This window comes from Ictalurus furcatus, chromosome 4 (assembly GCF_023375685.1).
Source record: "Ictalurus furcatus strain D&B chromosome 4, Billie_1.0, whole genome shotgun sequence".
Classification (NCBI taxonomy): Eukaryota; Metazoa; Chordata; class Actinopteri; order Siluriformes; family Ictaluridae; genus Ictalurus; species Ictalurus furcatus.
The window spans coordinates 8,661,970-8,680,745 of record NC_071258.1 but is presented as its reverse complement, the minus strand read 5'-3'; the positions used below and the strand labels follow the sequence as shown (position 1 = coordinate 8,680,745).

Sequence of the window (18,776 nt, the reverse complement as noted above, 5' to 3'; positions counted from 1 at the left end):
AAAAAGGTTTAATTGCCGCATTAATGCAGGGCAGGCGATGGAGATGAATGGTCCTCTTAGGACAAATAATGATGTGGAAGTCGTTTTCTTACATGAGAAATCAATTAGTGTGGAGATAAATCATAATCTGGAAGAGAAAGCGAGAGAGAGAGTGTGTGTGTGTGTGTGTGTGTGTTTGCTAAACAGAGAGAAGGAAGAAAAAGTGTCTGAAGCTAACCGAAATCACTGGCAAGAAACGGATTTCACATAGTGATGCAATTCTCTTTAGTGCAAACCCTCTTTTCAAGCATCTGACCATCGGAGCAGCATTTCCTCAGCTGTGGCTTGTCAGGAACATTTAACATCTACCCATGAGACCTGGTGACTTCGTCGACCTCCAGTGAGATTGTACAAATTAAACACGACATGTGCACCACTGTGACTTGAGGTCATGGCTACTTCAGGATGTAGTGATGCAGTTTAACGTCTGCACGTCTATGTGTAATCTATGTGTATATCACTATCCTTTAAAATAAATGCTCTAGGCTGTGAGCTGTTTGCCATGAGCTGTAGTTCTCTCTCTCATTTCACGTAAGTGATTGAGGCCTCTGATGCAATCATCATATTCATGGCTTCACAGCTGACAGCATCTTCTTTTACCGACTGGATACAGACCTTTCAGAAGCTCAGTCAGACTGGTCATTAAAGTATAAACCTGAAGCCTGAGTTGTGCTTCAGTGCCAACAGGCTTTGGACACTTTAGATGGGGTGGAGCCGTCCGAAACTGAAGTGTCTGTACTGTCCACCCACCTGCACAGAGACTTTGATATTGACGTGCGAATGAATCGGAAATTTGGATTGGAAAACCAAAGGGTCTGACTGTCTGTGATATTCTCTTCTCCTCAGACACACTTATTAGAGTTTCGGAGTAGCGAATGTGTTAATTTAAGTGCATTTCTCATAGTGAGGTGGAAGCATTGTTCTCTTCGAATTAAGCAGGTGTCTTTAAAAAAATGATGCTTTAATTGACCAAAGACAAATGCTACATCATTTAATTTTCTTAACTTATTCTGCATAACTTCACTACTCAATCAACTGGATCCACTGCAAGTCAGGACAGTGGAGCTGTTCCTTACAAAATCAATGTTTAGGTACTTTTGTAAATTAGGTTGCTCTTTTGAGTTAAAATATGGGACATCAGTCAGTGACTATGTTTACGTGGACAGCAGTAATCTAATTATTGACCTTATTCTGAATAAGACAATGTTCTGATTAAGGTGTTTACATGAGTCGCTTTTATAATACTCCTTTCATGTTCAGGTTTTACATGTTATAGAACATAGAGCGATTAACAGTACACGTCATTACATCACTGCGCCACACCGTCCGACGTTCCCTCCAGAATTTCACGTATCAACATACAGTTCGTCTTCGTTACGGTACTGTATACAGTTTTGGGTGTTTTTATTTAAAATTTTTACGAACACTTCAAGTGCGCTTAATTATTTGTCATGCTGTACGTACAAATAGACAACTGCTTGAAGCCGTGGGCTGCGTCCCAAACCGCATACTTACCTACTATATAGTAGCTGAGATGCATGTATTTCAGTTCGTGACCACACGACGTTAATAGTGTGATTAAGGTGTGTACATGTCTGTAATACACGTCCATAATGCGACTAAAACAGGAGTACTCGCATGTCTTAATTCGATTTGTGTTTACTTCGAGTGCGACTTTAATCGGATTAAGGTAATAAAAAATTGCTGTTTACATGGTAGTATCTTATTCAGAGTATTGTCTTAATCGGGTTAATATTGGATTATTGTTGTCCATGTAAACGTACTGAATGGCTCACTCACTTTCTGTAACCACTTTATACTGGTGGCTCAATGGTTATAACTCTGGATTACTGATCAGAAGGTCAGGGTTCAAGCCCCAGCACTTCCAAACTGCCTCTATTGGGTCCTTAAGCAAGGCGCTTAACCCGATGTGCTCCAGGGCCGTCGTATCATAGCTGACCCTGCGCTCTGATCTATCTACTAGTATGTTTTTTGGGATAGGAGGAAACCTGCAGGAAAACCTCACAGACTTGTGGGAGAATATCCAAAACACTACACGGACAGGAACCCGAGCTCAGGATCGAACCAGCAACCATGGAGCTGTGAGCTGACAACGCTAACTGCTCTACTACCCTTTAACAGATAACAGTAAAGCATACACTTTAACATACAATATCACACCTTTCTGTTTACTAACATGGCTCATTGTTTCGGGGCAGCTAGGACCCTCTTACTGTTCTGAAAGATTGTAACCGTACGGCGCATTCAGAAGATCCATTTCAGACCCTTCTCCAAAGCAGTTCTGATGAAATATAAACTCTGATTTAGTATGTGTTTGCCTGGGCCGTGCACACTGGCTTCATCAAACACTCATACTATGTGTACATACCCTACATGTTTTTCCACTCAGCTATTCTCAGAGCTGTCACCCTGTGGTACAGTTCACGGGGCTAGCGCCAAGCCGGAGGCAAATAATTCCACAGTTTCCCGTTTGACAACATGCCACATCACATATGAAGACTGATTATAAAGGAGAGAGCTGCCAGAATTACCAATGAAACATTTTAAGCTCTGCGAAACGTCTCTGATCCTCGATCTGAAGGACAAATTTACTTCATCAATGACATTGCAGTTCTGTGATAAATCCTGACAAACTGACCTGAAGAGCTGACAAACTGCTTCCTGCAGCACTAAACATGTTTGGATCAAAGCGAAAAACAAGGCAATGACATGCTAAGGCACTGCGTGTCAGCAGCTCATAATAAACACTTTCGTATGTCTTTCTGCATCTTATTTACAAAGCAGTGTGTCTGAAAGCTTGAAAAGACCTCAGCACCGAGGGACACATTACTGGCTGTGTTCCTCGTCTGTGTAAGCAGTCGACCAACGGTCGCAACGCTTCTGTGTAGAACTTTTTAGAAAGCTTAAAAAAAACTTTAAGAGATGTTTATTTTAAATTTTTTTCAAGAAGTCTTCGGTGTCAGCGCTTTGTAATAGAAGTAAAGCTGCATTTTTCTCTGCACGCTTTTTAGGACCAAGAGCTTTGTGGTTTCTCAGTAACATGACAAGCTGTGTTTCTTTCTTTTTGTCTGATTAACTTCAAGAAATAATAAGAGGAAGAGAAAAAGAGAGGCTAGTGAGGAAACAACTGTTTATACCGGCTTTAGTGTGCATCATTCTTTAACTAATTAAAGATTGTAATTGTTGATTAATTATGAGCATTTTATTCCTGAACATGATCCAAAACTGTTCAAAACATTTTGTATTCTATTAATAGCACTTTAAAATTATACTTGGAATCAAGTTGACATTATTAATGCTTGTTTTTAATTTATTGAGCTATAGGGAAATTAGCAAATACCCAAGAACACTTCATTGTCACATGACAGTAATTCAGATGAGCCTTTAACTATAATCAGTCCCTCCAGGATTTTGTGATTTTCGCGATCGCAGAAATCAAGCAAACTCTATCAAGGAATATTCTGAGATGTTTGCAATTTTTCAAAATGCTTGCAGATTTTCCACAGATTTGGGCCAAGACATGTCATGTGACATCATCACAACTCGCATTGAGCCAAAGCCCTCTTCGATTCACGTGCGTCGAACATGAGAACAGCTAAAAGGTTTCATTTATCAATAAACATCACTCCAATAGACCGTGCAAAACAATTTCGTGCAAATGCAGTTTCGCAAAAAAAAAAAATAATAATAATAATAATTTTTTAAAACGCCGGAGAAAAATCAAGCATTTTTGGCCGCAACAATCACAAAAAATTTCTGCGAAATCCTGTACAGACTGCATAACTGTTAGAAGTTGGTAGTCGTTTCCACAATCATCATCATCACGGATCCTATTACTGTAGCTTACAGCTGTCTAAGGATCTCCATGCTCCACTTTGAAAACCACAGATCTTAATAGCCGTGCTAAGGTCATGTGGTCTCTGTTCCTTCTAAATATTCATCCAATGTCTTAAAAAGCGTTCATACTACTCTTTTAAACTGTCATTCATAATCACTTTATAGTCATGAGTGGCTTGTAGATTTCAGTTGGAATTGAATAGAAGTGTATAATACACTCGTGCAGTGTAACGGTATATGTGTAGGCGTGTTACGTGGTGCATGTTGCTGAAGCTAAGCCAGAGAGATACACAGTTCTTGTTTAAACAGTGTAATTAATATCCTCTGCTTGTGTAGAGGTTTTTATTAGGCCATTGATGGTCCGTATCCAGGATATAACCTTCCCCCCATTTACTACTGGGCTAAACACCGCAGGGGATTAATCTCAGTGAAAGCTTCTGTATCCATTTCCTCAGGGTCAATGGGAGCTGAACAACGTAGCCCAGCACTTCCAGGGATTAACTAAATGTCACTGGGCCAAGGCACTGAGCTAGCCAGGCGCTGCTAAGAATGGCTGCACTGTGTGCTAGTGTACACTTAAATTTGTTGGTACTCATTCAGACACACCGTGACCAGCTATGTTACACGTCAGACCTGGTTTCAGAAGAGAATTTGCAGTTGTACTATCAGGGACTTTTGGGTGGTTTTAGCTCCACTAGTTGAATCATTAGTAAAGAAAAAAGGTCATTTTTGTTATTAGTAGTTAGCCTTATGCATGTGAAACTGCACCAAATTGTGTCGTCGCATTGGTTTGTTAGCGACATTGCTATTATTGTTATCCCACCCACGCTCTTGTTCTAAATCCGTGCTAAACCCAGTGTAATTTGCGGCCAATTTGTCCATGCAGGCTTTCACATGCTAATGCTTTTTGTGTGTGCCGGTGTTTAATGGCCAGTCCGCTATTCTTCAGATTCTCTCTTTTAACTACGAATAATGATAGCCTGACAGCAATGCGGCGTCAAAGCAACTTGGGCACGGTTGTTGTTTTTCCTCAGCGTGGATAAGCATATGCTAGGTTTCAATTTTTGAAGTAATTTCTGATGTAATAATTTCTGATTCTGAATTTAAAACATAGTTTGCTGTTTGTGTGTGTACATGTGAAAGATATTTGGGAGTATTAGTTCTTATAGCATTAACAGAAAGTCAGGGTTTGCAGCTCTGCGGCTCAGGGGAGAGCTTAGCAGAGCTCTTAAATGCTTTTCGCCATTGCTCGGCCAGACAAAATAATCATTTATTGTTATGCCAAATGAAATGGCTTGGATTACAACATCACCTGCATGTTTTCCACTTTATCACATTATTCTTGTATAAATATTATTTATGTATATAAAGCATTTTAACACAGCTATTAATGTATACTCTTACCTAAAAATTGAATGCAAAAGAACCTAAAAGCCCAATAAATACATTATTATTTTAAATATGACATATTACTGTACATGTGTATGAATGTGGAAAGCAGCCAGTGATTGAACCAGATATGTACAATTGACTTTGTTGTCAATGGACATAAATAATATAAATAAATAACAGGAAAATAAATTACATAGAGATTAATGAAGAAGAAAATGAAACAAATACATATAAAAATTTGCAAATGAAATCAGTAATTAAGAAAATATATTAATAGTAAAATAAACAAATACTGACAGTAAATAGGGTTGTATTTAATCTATATTTATATACTCGATACATGTATTTAAAAAAAAAAAAAAAAGAGCGGAGGAAATTTATCCTGTGAGAGACTGGAATCAGGTATCCACTACTTTTTTTTTTTTTTTGCATTGTTAGAGTTTTCACCATATATTTGCTATTTTATTATATTTTAATTGTTGGATTTGATTGTAATTGCTTTTGCATTCTCCATACTAAAACAACCACATACTTTTTGTTATTTGACTTTTTTGGCAGCTTACGGTTAGTATTCTTCTTAAGAAAGATTGAATAGTAATGTCACCTTAATTTTGTATAAAACCACAACGGTGTTGAATTCTCAAATCTGATTGGTCAAAAAAATAGAAAAAATAGAGAAGTCGGTGAAGGAGTGACTGTTTTTATCTACTATAACCTCGCTTACAACAGGAACTTGTTTTGGCAGAGGTTCAATAACATTAAATATGAAAATCCACAGATAAAAAGTGTCTATCTTTAATAAATAAAATTTTAGTATTGGCAAATTGCGTGAAAACACTCATTACAGTTGCCATAACTGATTGCAGTAATGCTTCTAAGCAGTTAGCCGCTACATCCAATGGTCAAGTACATCATTGTTCAGTACAGCATCAGAGGTCAGAGGTCAGCTGATATCAGAAGTAGATCTATGAAGAGCAATAAGCTGAGTTTTGGCTCGTATAGGACAATTGTGTTAGTACTATTCTCTTTCTACCACCAGAATGCAATCTGTCTGGCAGCTGTTTCATATCTGTGGTGTAGTTAGCTTATCTTAATGTGGAAAAAAAAACTTTTATTGGCTTATTTTCTAGGTGGAAGTGGTTAATCGGCTCATTTTCAATAACAGATACTGATGTCAGGAACACGTAGCAAAGTTTGGAAAGCACACTGTTATTTTTTAGTATGAGCTCAGAATTGTTCATTAGCAGTGTGCAGTAAAATATCTTTCCTTGGACTTGGCAATTAATCTGTTTTTCCACAATGCAAACTACAATGTTGCTTTTCCCTTAAAGTGAAAGTTTGACAGGGTGTATTGCCAAAGGCGTGTGTGTGTGTGTGTGTGTGTGTGTGTGTGTGTGTGTGTGTGTTTGAGTAAACATTTTATATAATAAAAATCAATTAATTGAGAAATCTTCTTAAAGTTTCAACACAGTCACCTATTCTGTTTTAGTTTAAATGAACAATTAAGTGAAACGTAACCTTTCTGCTGATGGGAGGAGCTTTGCTTGAATTACTTTCCTGAATAGGAGCAGAAGCATATCTTTAGGCTGTGCTATTTTCTTTTATGAAAAGGTCTTAACTACTTAGTCTTCCTGGGAATTGCAATCATTTACAAGACACGCAGGATGCTTGACACACATAAACTTTCATTTTACTTTGTTGGAGAACATGTTGTTTCCTGTTGTTTTGTAGCTCCTTTTTAGAGGTAGATATGTACACATCCCCAAGCAATACCATATTACATTAGATTTTATATGTCTGTACTCAGTGTGTGGTGAAGGAGGAGGTCCTTTTAGATGCTGCCTGAGTCTTGTGGCACTGCTGTTACTCCTGATTATTAGTTACCGCCTAACATTTAGCTGCCAGCTCAACTGACTCACTTTTATTTTTCTTCTGCGCATAGTTCAAATTTAGGTTATGTACGGCAGCTTGTTATAAGAATGGTTCAGTTAAAACTTGAAAGTGTACAAAAGTTGATCAGGGATAAGCCAAGATATCTTAAAAAAAAAAAGCTGGGGCAGTAGAGTTGCTAGCAGAACAATTGGCTGGCTAGTTTACTTAGCTAACCAGTGTACTTTGGCATCACTGCCTTTCAAATCTGAAATGAGTGAAATTAATGTACACTATATATTTCATTGCATCATATTATGTAGCTGCTAATTAGCAGAAGCAGTGATGATTCTTGGAAGCAGTTTCCATATAGTTAATCTGTCTCATTGTGCATGTTAACTAACATGAGCTATAGACTTTCTGTAGGATGCAATCAACTAATCTTGCCTAGCTAAAGCATTTCTGAGGTATTGCTCATCTCATTATGTTGTATCCCATCACATGGTCAATGTACTGTCAACTTATTTATGTAAGAGTAATATGTATGTGTACATAAACTTCTACATAGGCAGATTGAAGTTTTATGCATCAGCGATTTTCTTAACACTGACACTTATCAATTGATTTCTGAAGATTTTTTATTTTTTTTTTAAATGTTGTTTTTTTTGTGGCTTTTTAAATGCAATCAGATAGATCAATACTCATAAATACTCTAAAAAGTACAGATGTATGCATTTCGGGATTTTTTTCGGCTGTAATTTCTTCTTGAATTGACTTGTTTATATTCTTATATAAGGAGGAATGTGTATAAACTGTATGCAAGGCTTGTATATTCACTAGAAATGTCTGCCTTCAGGCTCCTAAGAACACACGTTCACAGTAGCCATTTAGCTCCAGATTAAAGACCAAGCTGTTATAATGATATATAATCACACTTATCTCTCTTTCTCGTTGGATGCCAGATTCTCATGGATAAATAGTGAATGATGCTGGATTCGGAATAAATAAATAAATACATGATAATTATGGTTTCAATCTGCTGTGACATACCTACCTCATTGCTGCTTTATTCTAAACGAAGCTCACTGAACAGTTTAACAGTGTAGGAAAAAAACAAAAGAGGCATTCCGTAAAAGTTTTGTACCCTGAAGGAACTCATTCATTATCACACTTCATCTCTACCTAGGCGTATTTGAAGTATCTATTTCTATATGCATATTTATCAGTAATACTTTAAGAAGCACGGCAGCTTAAGCATGATTAATGACGACTAAGTGGATTATCAGATAATTGGACAATCTCGCCTCCTCCCTAGTGCTGATTATGTGAAAACTGTGCTGTTTATGCTAATGGACTCAAGCTGAATCAATGATATTCTGCAGCTGTTTTTCACCCACATACTCCCTCCTCACTCCCTCTTTCTCTCACTTTTAAAACGTATGATAAATTAATGTTGTGTATTGAATATATGGAGTGCAGTTGGTAAGAGCTTAAGCTTTAGCTTAATACAACACTAATACACAGTGTTGTAAAGAAGAAAACTGGAGCTCTTGTTTGCTGTGAGATGTTTATACAGCATTTATGGAATGAGTCTCCAGTTTTAAAGCTTTATAACAGTTAGAGGAAAATCTGTGACTTGAAGTTCTCAGACACAGGAATGTCTTCAGGACAGAGGGCATTTCAGTTTCTTGGTTACATGGCAAGCAGCATTTTTTGTTTTTTGTTTTGTTTTTAACTTCAAGAGAAAGGAAAAAAAAAAGTCTGGGGAGGGAATGTTTATAGCTGCTATAAAGTAACATATGTGGAACTAACTTGTTTGTTGGAAGTTCCGCAACATTAGGTCTAACTGGAATTTTTTTTATTAAGTATGTCGTTCTTTTAAGAAATATAAACAAATGTTAGGACATGCAGTTATGAGAAAATAATCAACTTTGAGGTGGGAAATAATTATACCCACAGTTATTGATTATATTCCTATAATGGCACACCTTGTTGTATTCTACACCTAATTTAATGTCTACAAAAAAAACAAATTGTTTAACATTGAAAAGGAGGAAAAATAAAATTCTGCATTGCATTATGTCACAATCTATTACCGTATTGATGATATGCCGATCCCGTCTGAGTTGCTTCCTTTATAATCCTCTTGGACATGTTTTATATAGATCATGAAAATAATAGCTGAGTTGCATAAAGCTTGGCCTTGAAAAGTCTGTGACTTCAATCATTTTACCAGGCTAGGCTAAGATTTTATATGGCTGCATAGTTCTCATAAGCAATATAACAGCCATGATGCTACATGCCTCCAAAACAATAGAGGTCAGAGAAGCATTAGGACGATCACAAATCATACTCACGTCAACCTTGGAAACTCCAGCAAGCTCCTCTGGGAATTTCTCTGCCCTCCAAGGATTCTGTAATGGAGAAGAATGCTGTTTAGCAGAGCATGTAACCAGCCATCATGCTGTAAGTAGAGGCCAAGACTACAGGGACAGTTGGAACAAGCAGCATTTAAGATTTGCAAAAAGGAGTCATGATTAAAATATTCACGAACACCCACGCTTCCTGTTTTTCCCCTCAAAAGCATGAGACACTCCCTTATCTAGTCTTCCCAGACATCTTTGCACAGAGATTCAGCCACATGTGTTTCATTTACAGTTGATCATAAATCTTTTTCTTTCCACTGCTTGCCTTTTTTGTCTACGCATTGTAGAAGAGGTTATCTGTAATCGTCAGTAGACATTAAAGACGTGTTTTGTTGAAGACCTCATTAATATTTGTGAATTTGAAAAATTATATTCTTTTTTTGTATTCTGTTATAGTTTCAACTATGAGATTATAATACTAATAAATGACAAGGAATTTTCTCAGAGTGTTTTACTTGCTAGAATATGAGGGTATTTGATAGAGATATTTTTTTTTCCATTTTTAAATATTCTATAATCTGGTGGCATGCTTGCCTCACACCTCCGGGGTTGGGGGTTCGATTCCCGCCTCCGCCCTGTGTGCGCGGAGCTTGCATGTTCTCCCCGTGCTTCAGGGTTTCCTCCAGGTACTCCAGTTACCTCCCCCAGTCCAAAGACGTGCGCTGTAGGCTGACTGGCATTTCCAGATTGTTCATAGTGTGTGAATGTGTGTGAGATTGTGCCCTGTGATGGATTGGTGCCCTGTGATAGGTTGGCACCCTGTCCCTGCCTTATACCCAGAGTTCCAGGCCCCAGGATCCCCCATGACCCTGTGTAGGATAAGCAGTATGAAAAATAGACGGAGATCTCAATATTAAAGATTGCAGATTGGCCAGCACCCAATCCTGACATCCTCACAGTAGCCATATTCTTGTACATACGAAAGAAATTGTGTAAACTGTATAATAATCTGTATTTTACATTCTCAAGAAAAGACTGCCCTCAGGCACCAACACACATTTACACTAGCAGTTTAACTGCAAATTAATGCCCAAGTCATTTGTAGAATTATAAATATCACGCTCCTAATCATAATCTCTCTCTTTCTCTTTGGATGCCAGAATCTCATCTATAAATAATGAATGATGATGCAGACATCCCTCATGCAACAAGTATTACAGCACCAGAGCTCTTGAAGCACTCCAGTGTTAACTAAGCACAGTAGTGCTTGTGTTTTAAAAGATGAAAAATTTGTTACTTTTATTTCAATATTTTAATTTAATGTCTATACAAATATATTATTTAACAATAAAACATGGGGGAAATGTTGTCTAGAGTATTGCGATATTATTGTACCAGTTTTGATGATGTATTGTCATATTGTCACATGTTGTGATATTCTGTTTCAAAGGTATATAAAATGTCACAGGCATGATAGCAATGTGTTTCTGAGATAAAGACATGTCCCATGTTCTTGTGTTTGATCTGTGTTGTGAGTCAACGGGTGTTCATGACATAAAATTGCAACTACTGACACAGCATTTTGGAACAGTGTTGGTCCTAATACCGATACAGGTGCATCCCTTATACCTAATAGCTAATAGCTAAAATAAAATCTAGAATTTCACATGAGGTGGACAAGTTGGAAATGCCAGTCAGCCTACAACTACGGCTGCAACTAACGATTATTTTGATAATCGATGAATCTGTTGATTATTTCTTCGGGTAGTCATTAGTTGGATTAAAAGGTCAGGTGTTTTTCTCTGGGGTTTTTTTGTTTTGTTTTGTTTTGGGTTTTTTTTAAACATGTAATTTCACATTCTGCCCAATGTTGTCCTTCAAACATTGAGCAAATTGAAGGCTATGAAAAAGGTATTAAATGTATCTATGTGGGCTATGCTATATACTGTGCAAAGGATTTTTAAAAAATTATTTTAACATTATATTTTGAAAACAAAAAACAACGGATTGTCCACAAGCTTTAAAGCGGAAGTTAAAGTACTATATTAAAAATGCTACAAAAAGAAAAACAAAAGGTCCGACTAAGTGTTAACTGGTAAGAGGTTGAATGTTCTGAGGTAACACACACATTCACTCATTTGAACTCAGTAACATGTTACTTTATTCTGTAAATGTAGGGCACTTCTTACATTTATATACAATTACATGTTATAACCCCATTACAGTTACTGGTCTCATAAAAAACACAATTACTTTTGTTTCTAAATATCGCTAAATATAGCATCAAACAACATATTTGATCAAAATTAATATTTTAGTCAGCGTTATTGCTCTTCCTTTCTATTGCGTGCTGTTTGATTGATGTGCATGCGTGGTCTCGCGCTCATTTATTGAAGTGTAATGGAGACTCACTCACTGTCAGGACGAGTCTTTATGTAAAATAGAAATACTGGCATGAATTTAGAACGTTTACAGATAGGGATATAAACGTAAAAATGTCACATCTGCGGTGAAGAAAACATGTCTGGAATACATTAAACAGCACTCGCATCTGTCGCAGGATCTGACATGGCAAGCCACGTTAATACGCTTACAAGTTTGTTTGATGCGCTTAATATAAAATATTCTCATGTTTTGGACAACCTGGATCGTGCACTTTTCCCGGAGCAGCTCAGTCTGTGACCTCTGCTGTTTTTCAGATGTGTTTTATGCATAGAAATGCATTTTTCACCATTGGGAAGTGATGTCACTGACGGGGGTTATCCACAGTGACATCACAGACCCAAATAATCCATAATGAAATTCGTTGTCAATTATTTTAATTATCGATTAGTTGTTGCAGCCCTACCTATAACGCATGTCTTTGGACTTGGGGAGGAAAACCCCGAAGCATGGGGAGAACATGCAAACTCTACACACACAGGGCTTTGGATGGATTTGAACCCCCAACCTGGGGGTGTGAGGCACATGTGCTAACCACTAAGCCATTGTATCATTTTACACTTTCATCACTGCGGACTGTTTAGTTGTATCTTGTTCACTAGCCTATTTCAGGTGTAAATAGTGACCATAGTGTAGGAGTGGACCACGGCTGAGATGAAGACCCAGCAAAGTATTTCAGTGGCCCAATCCGAGTTCTTAAAAAATGCTGATGATCAACATATAATAAAACTAGCTATAATTTGGCAACTCTAGTTTCGTAAACATGAACCAGTGCAGCTTCTGTAGTAGATCCTCTGTTGTGGGTTATCCAATCACATGCATTTATGTGAATTATTCCACTGAAGGCAGCTCACCAGACCAAATGGTCTGTACTAGGGATGCACCGAATGTTCGGCAACCGAAATTATTCGGCCGAAAATAGCAAAAAAAGCATTTTCGGTGTTCGGCGAAATAAGTGAAAATGCAGAATAAATTTGACCGATCAATGACGTGTTTAATGACACGACCAAATAGCCTAGCAACCAGAGTGAGACGCGCGAATGTCACGACCTCGATGAGGGGGCGCGCGCGAGCTACGTGCTCTTCGGATGTTTACTTTTTTGTTTCTGTTCCGGAGTATTCTGTCACGTCGCGAGACGTAAGGGAGTAGAGTACGGAAGCAGGTAAAGACATATTTATTTAAGGTCAGGCAGACAAATCCAAATCGTAATCCAAAAAACGTAGTCAAGACAGGCAAAGGTTTCGGGCGATCGGCAAACAGGCATAAACAGGGCAAAGCAAGAATCAAAGTCACAGAAAACAGGGTCAAAACACAAAACAAGAAACATGCACTAGTACTACGGACTGGGAGCGGAAAAACCAGCGGGGACTAAATGAACTAATCTGTAGTTTAAACTAACTAAATCTATCAAGGAACATAACATTAACAACGTATCTAACTATACTATATCTACTATAAAACTCCGCGAGGTGTACAGGGACGCGAGCGGTATATATCCCCAATATAATCAGTCGTATAGAACCCAATAGAACCATTTTTTGCACTCTTGTCAATGCACTTTTTAATGCACTTTTTTGTTGTAGGCTACAGAGAGTTAAATTCATTCAGCAGGCAGTTATAGGCCTAACATAGGCTATTCAAGGGGGGCTCAAAGATGACCACATCAAAATATTTTTATTTTGCTCATTTATTTATTTAAAGTTATATTGTGCCTTGTTGATAGCCTATGCTTGCTGGACTGAAAAAAAAAATGTTCAGTGTTAAATAAATATTTTGAAATTGTAGTTTTTGTAATGTTTTTGCATGTAATTTTTTTCTTTGAAAAGCAAGACAAAATAGTAAAAAGCACATTTTGACTATTTAATTTATGCAACGGTGAAAAAAATGGCAAAATAAATGGAAAAAACGCGTTCGGTTTCGGCCCTCGGCCAAGTTTTTCATTATTCGGCTTCGGCCAAGAATTTTCATTTCGGTGCATCCCTAGTCTGTACTTATATAGCGCTTTTATCCAAAGCGCTTTACACTGTTTCTCATTCACACACACACACACCATTTGTAGCAGAGCTGCCATGCAAGGCGCTAACTTGCCATCGGGAGCAACTTGGGGTTCAGCGTCTTGCCCAAGGACACTACGGTATGTGTAGTCATGTGGGCCGGGAATCGAACTGCCAACCCTACAATTAGTGGTCAACCCGCTCGACCACCTGAGACCAGAGACTAGCTACAGTGCTAGAGACATTAGGTTAGAAAGTGAGAGATATTCCACTTTATTTACTCTCTCAGGTCTGATTAGTGAACTGATGACATGGCTTAAAAAAGTTAATGATGAAAGCAGAATGTTAACAGATGAATGGACATACTTCCATATCTGTTTATTTCCCTCAAGCCAAATTAAAAACAGATGTATTATCTGTTCAGAGTGCATGGAACAAGTCAAATGGGATAATAGTAACATCACAAACCACTATAAATTGTCTTCTTTATAGCCAGAAACTAACCAACAGTGGTTAAGAATTAAAAGGGAACTTTTTTTGAGCTAAAGTGTGCATTGAGATGAAAGTTCCATGATCCATGAACTGGATCCTAATATGTGCTTTTTTCCTTTGGATGCATTTAACTTTTGCTTTGAGTGCTATAGCACCGAGCTACTCACTCCATCCCACCACCTGCTGTGTGGTCAAGTGTAGAAAGCATGGTGTGGTTTCCGCTCTTATAAAAGTGTGTCAGGGCATTGTTCTGACTGGGTTTCTTCAGTGTGATTCCTAGACTTTTTTTTTATATTAGAAACCTAAGATGACCACACCACTGTATCATAAAACAGCAGGCTGATGTATACCACAACTGATCACATCACACTCACTTACATAGACTTTATTCTCACTGGTTAAGCTCAGCCAACACAAACAGCGCTGCACTTTCTGTACACTGTCACAGTAATGTGGTGGAAAGGGAAGAAGTCTAAACATGTCATAAACCGCACGTTGGAATCAGTCTCTTTCTTGGAGAAAAACGACTGCAATTTCAAATCGTGAATTTCCGACAGCTGACATCTGAGTGCAGTCCATAACTGGAGTCTTGCCTCAGATCTGTGCTGTGATTGCACATGCTCTCAGTTAATAGTGTGCATAATTGGAGCATTTTTAAGTAATGCGTTTTGAACTGAGCAATAGCTGCATTTCATTGAGGCCGAGCTGTCAAGAATGGATTAGACTTTTCATGCACTGGTCTTTTTAAACCTCTATGTTCAAGCCGTTCTGCTTGATAAGATGAACCCCTGATTCAAAGTGCAGACATGATGTTCCTCTCTATTTTCCCTGCTGAAGGAATGAATCAGCCTTTCTTTTCATCAGGTTGGGGGTGTGGACTTGCACAGCCTAGCAGAAACATTATGGCTAAACAAACGCCAACAGAGAAAAGTGCTGGAAGCTGTTGGAGATTGGACCATTGAGGTGTTTCCATGGTCACGCTCAGGAAGTTCTTGCCATAAATGCATTCAAGTATGTTGGTAATAAAGATTTCTTCTTGTCATCACTTTATTTGTATTTGAATTCTTCCACCTTTTTGGCCGACAATGATGCATAATTGCAAGTGTTTCTCTTGGCTGCCTTGCAAAGCTCCTTATTATTTATATATAGGTAGAAAAATTACTTCTTGGTGTCTCTGATATGGACGTGATGGCTGAGGTCTTCTGACCCAGCTGTTGGATGGAGAGTAGTTTGGAGAATAAGCAAATTGCTTGCCAACCATCATTCTTGACTTTTTTGATCTGCAGTGAGCTTTGCATATCGCCTTGATGGATGGTAAATGTTTAACTTCATTATAACATATAAAGTTTCATACACCTAGGTTTAAAATCAAACATCATTCATAGCCTTAACACATTTTTTGCTGTTTGTTTTACAAGTATGGCCTTTCTTACACGCTGATCACCTTGAATGGAATCAAACTCCATTTTCTTCTTTGAAAATTCAGCCATACTGCCGAATTGCAGGAGTTTCTGTTGCTTTTGCCAGATATTGAACTTGGCCCAGGATAGCGTCCTTGATTAGATAGTAAGCCGAGTTTGGCGTATTCTACATGGAGTTTTTATTTTCTCTTTATTCAAGACTGCTTTAGCTGCCTGCAGCCATGATTTATATTAATCCTAGGTATTGTTTGTACTTACTACACTTCGAGTGAAGTTGGAAGTTTAAAAGGGAAGCTCATGGCTCAGGCTGATGGCTCTGACAGAGCTTCTGAAACCGAAAAACTTTTGAAATCGTCTGCCAGTAAGGCTTCGGAAAATAAAAACGTACAATGTGACCATGATTTTCTTCTATGAGGAGAGCCAATATAAAGTAATTTGATGGGACCGGCCAATAAAACCAAACCTAATTGGTTGAATTTCAGGGTCAAGAAAAGGTGCACTTCTGTATATTTCTCTTATTATGGTTCATGGAGAGTTTGCCTAGCTGATTTAAAAACTGGCCAGTTGTTCTCTTTTCTCAACTCTCTATTGAGTACTGTACATGAATAAATGTTAGTGCCATCCTTTAAACTTAGAACAGCCTCGATTCTTAGTGGAATTGTTTCCTCAGTGTAGAATCAATAATTCGAGATTCTAATGCATGTTGACATGATTGCATCACATAATTGCTGCAGATTTGTCAGCTGCTGGGAATCGTGCATTTTACTGCATCCCAAAGGTGAACTCATTGTCATGTTCAGGGAACCAGTTTGAGACTGCTTTGTGGTGCATTATCATGCTTGAGGTATCTATTATCAATACTCAGATAGGCTGTGGGAATCAAGCGATGCTCATTTGGTATTAAGGGGCTCAAGGTGTGCCAGGAAAACATTCCCAACACCATAACACTACCACCACAAGGAAAGCTGGGTCCACGGATTCATGCTGTTGATGCCCATCCGCTTCAAGGTTTGGCATGTCATGTTCTGAAATGCTTTTGTGCTCGCCACGATTGTAGAGTGGTTATTCGAGCTACCATAGCCTTCCTGTCTGGTCAGCTCAGTCCAGTCTGACTGTCCCCACAGACCTCTGTTATCAGAGTGTTTCTGCCCACAGTACTGCCGCTTACTGGATGTTTTTGCACCATTCTGTCTGGTTTATATGAGAATCCCAGGAGATCAGCAGAAACACTCAAACCAGCCCATCAGGCATCAACAGCCATGCCAGAGAGATAACATTTTTTTGTTCTCATTCTAATGACTGATGCGAACATCAGCTCTTGAGTTTTATTTTGACTGGCTGATTCGGATTCATTGCATGAATGAGCATGAATGTTCCTAATAAAGTGGCCGGTGAGCTTTCTATCAATGTTAGACCCCGTTTAAAAATCTTGGAAGTGTGTGTGTGTGTGTGTGTGTTCACTAAAGCATATCACTTGAATGCAGGATCTTGATTTGAGAGTCTGGAAGCCCAGGGATTTGTTTCATTTAACTTATCTCAGCCTCTGCAGTAATAAATGTCATTGTTTATTGGAGACTAATTCCTGGCCATCTCTGCTTTCTGTCTGGCTCCTACATGTGCTAGGTTTTGGCAGGGAACTCTGCTGAGGTGTTGTTGGTGATCTCTCGTGCTGAGGGATTTGGCTCTAAGAGATAAGCCGGACTTTTTTGGGTGCTGCAGGTTAAACACACTAATCCAGCCTTCTCATCTGCTATCCGCAGAGTGAGAATGTCTTATATGGAGTGTGTTTAAGAACAGAGGCCGGAACCACTCATTAACCATCCTCATTAAAGGATAGTGCCTGAGAGGATTTCTGTATATTTCTAGCAATAGATGTCAAACAATTAAAAGTAACTTGCAACTTGCTCTTGTCCCATTTCTAATAGAGCATTAGAGATTGTGTACAGTACATGGTACAGATTTAAAATGCAGTGATCCTGCAACTGCAATCATGTTCCTTGCACTTGTGAGATGTTGTCCAGTATTTTATAAAGAAGTGGCTAAAAAACCTCTGGCTTTCCGGGGTATTTCCTCTGTCATTTCATTGTATGTAATTTTGCAGTGTTCAAATCATTAAATAATTCTATTCATTTATTCAATGTGCTTAAATGGCTATTTTTGCCCATAGCTTTGCTACATCTCATGAATACACAGTGCACATGTCAACATAGAAATTCTCTTGTTTTCATTTCAGTCAGTGTCCAATTTTCATCACTATAATGCTCTGTAGCCACAGGATAATTATGGGTAAGCAATGACATTCAATACTGTCTATTAGAGCAATCAAAATTTTCTCTGTCAATCAGTAATAGCAAGCTGTGGCGTGCGAGCAACTAGTCTAGAAATCTCCACACATGGAAAAAGCATGGGGGGGCAGCCCTTAGTGTTAATATGCTTAATGCATGGATCAGATTAATGGTGTCAAATGAGGCTATATTGGGAAAAGAGTGCGCACATGTTCACACTCTTATTTGCATGCTGACAACACAACCTGCTGGGGTCAACCATGACATCCAAATATATTTTGTTAATTGGTGTGAAACATTCTGTAAATGGCATTTTCCCGTGGAGAACCGTGACTTGTCAGGAAGCCACCTTGTGTTCACATCCCACTCATAGGCTTCAGATTTTAACAGTGAAATCGAATACTGTAGGTTTTTTTTTTTTTACTTCTATGTATACTTTGTATACTGTAATTTAGTCAAAAATCAAATAAAAACAGCTGGAGCTTTATTTTATTTTATTTTTAAATAAATGCACATAGTTAAAACACATGGAAAGCCTGTAGACAAGTGGTCACCGACCCTCTTCCTTGAGATATACCTTCCTTCAGGTTTCATGTCCAACCAAAATCTGTTTTAGT

The 18,776-nt window shown here is 38.2% G+C and overlaps 1 protein-coding gene across 1 annotated transcript in view; it reads left to right on the top strand.

The window, feature by feature from the left end:
* tmtc2b (transmembrane O-mannosyltransferase targeting cadherins 2b) overlaps positions 1 to 18,776 on the top strand; it is a 110,190-nt gene that overhangs the window by 58,767 nt on the left and 32,647 nt on the right. The gene's annotated exons all lie outside the window — the stretch shown is intronic.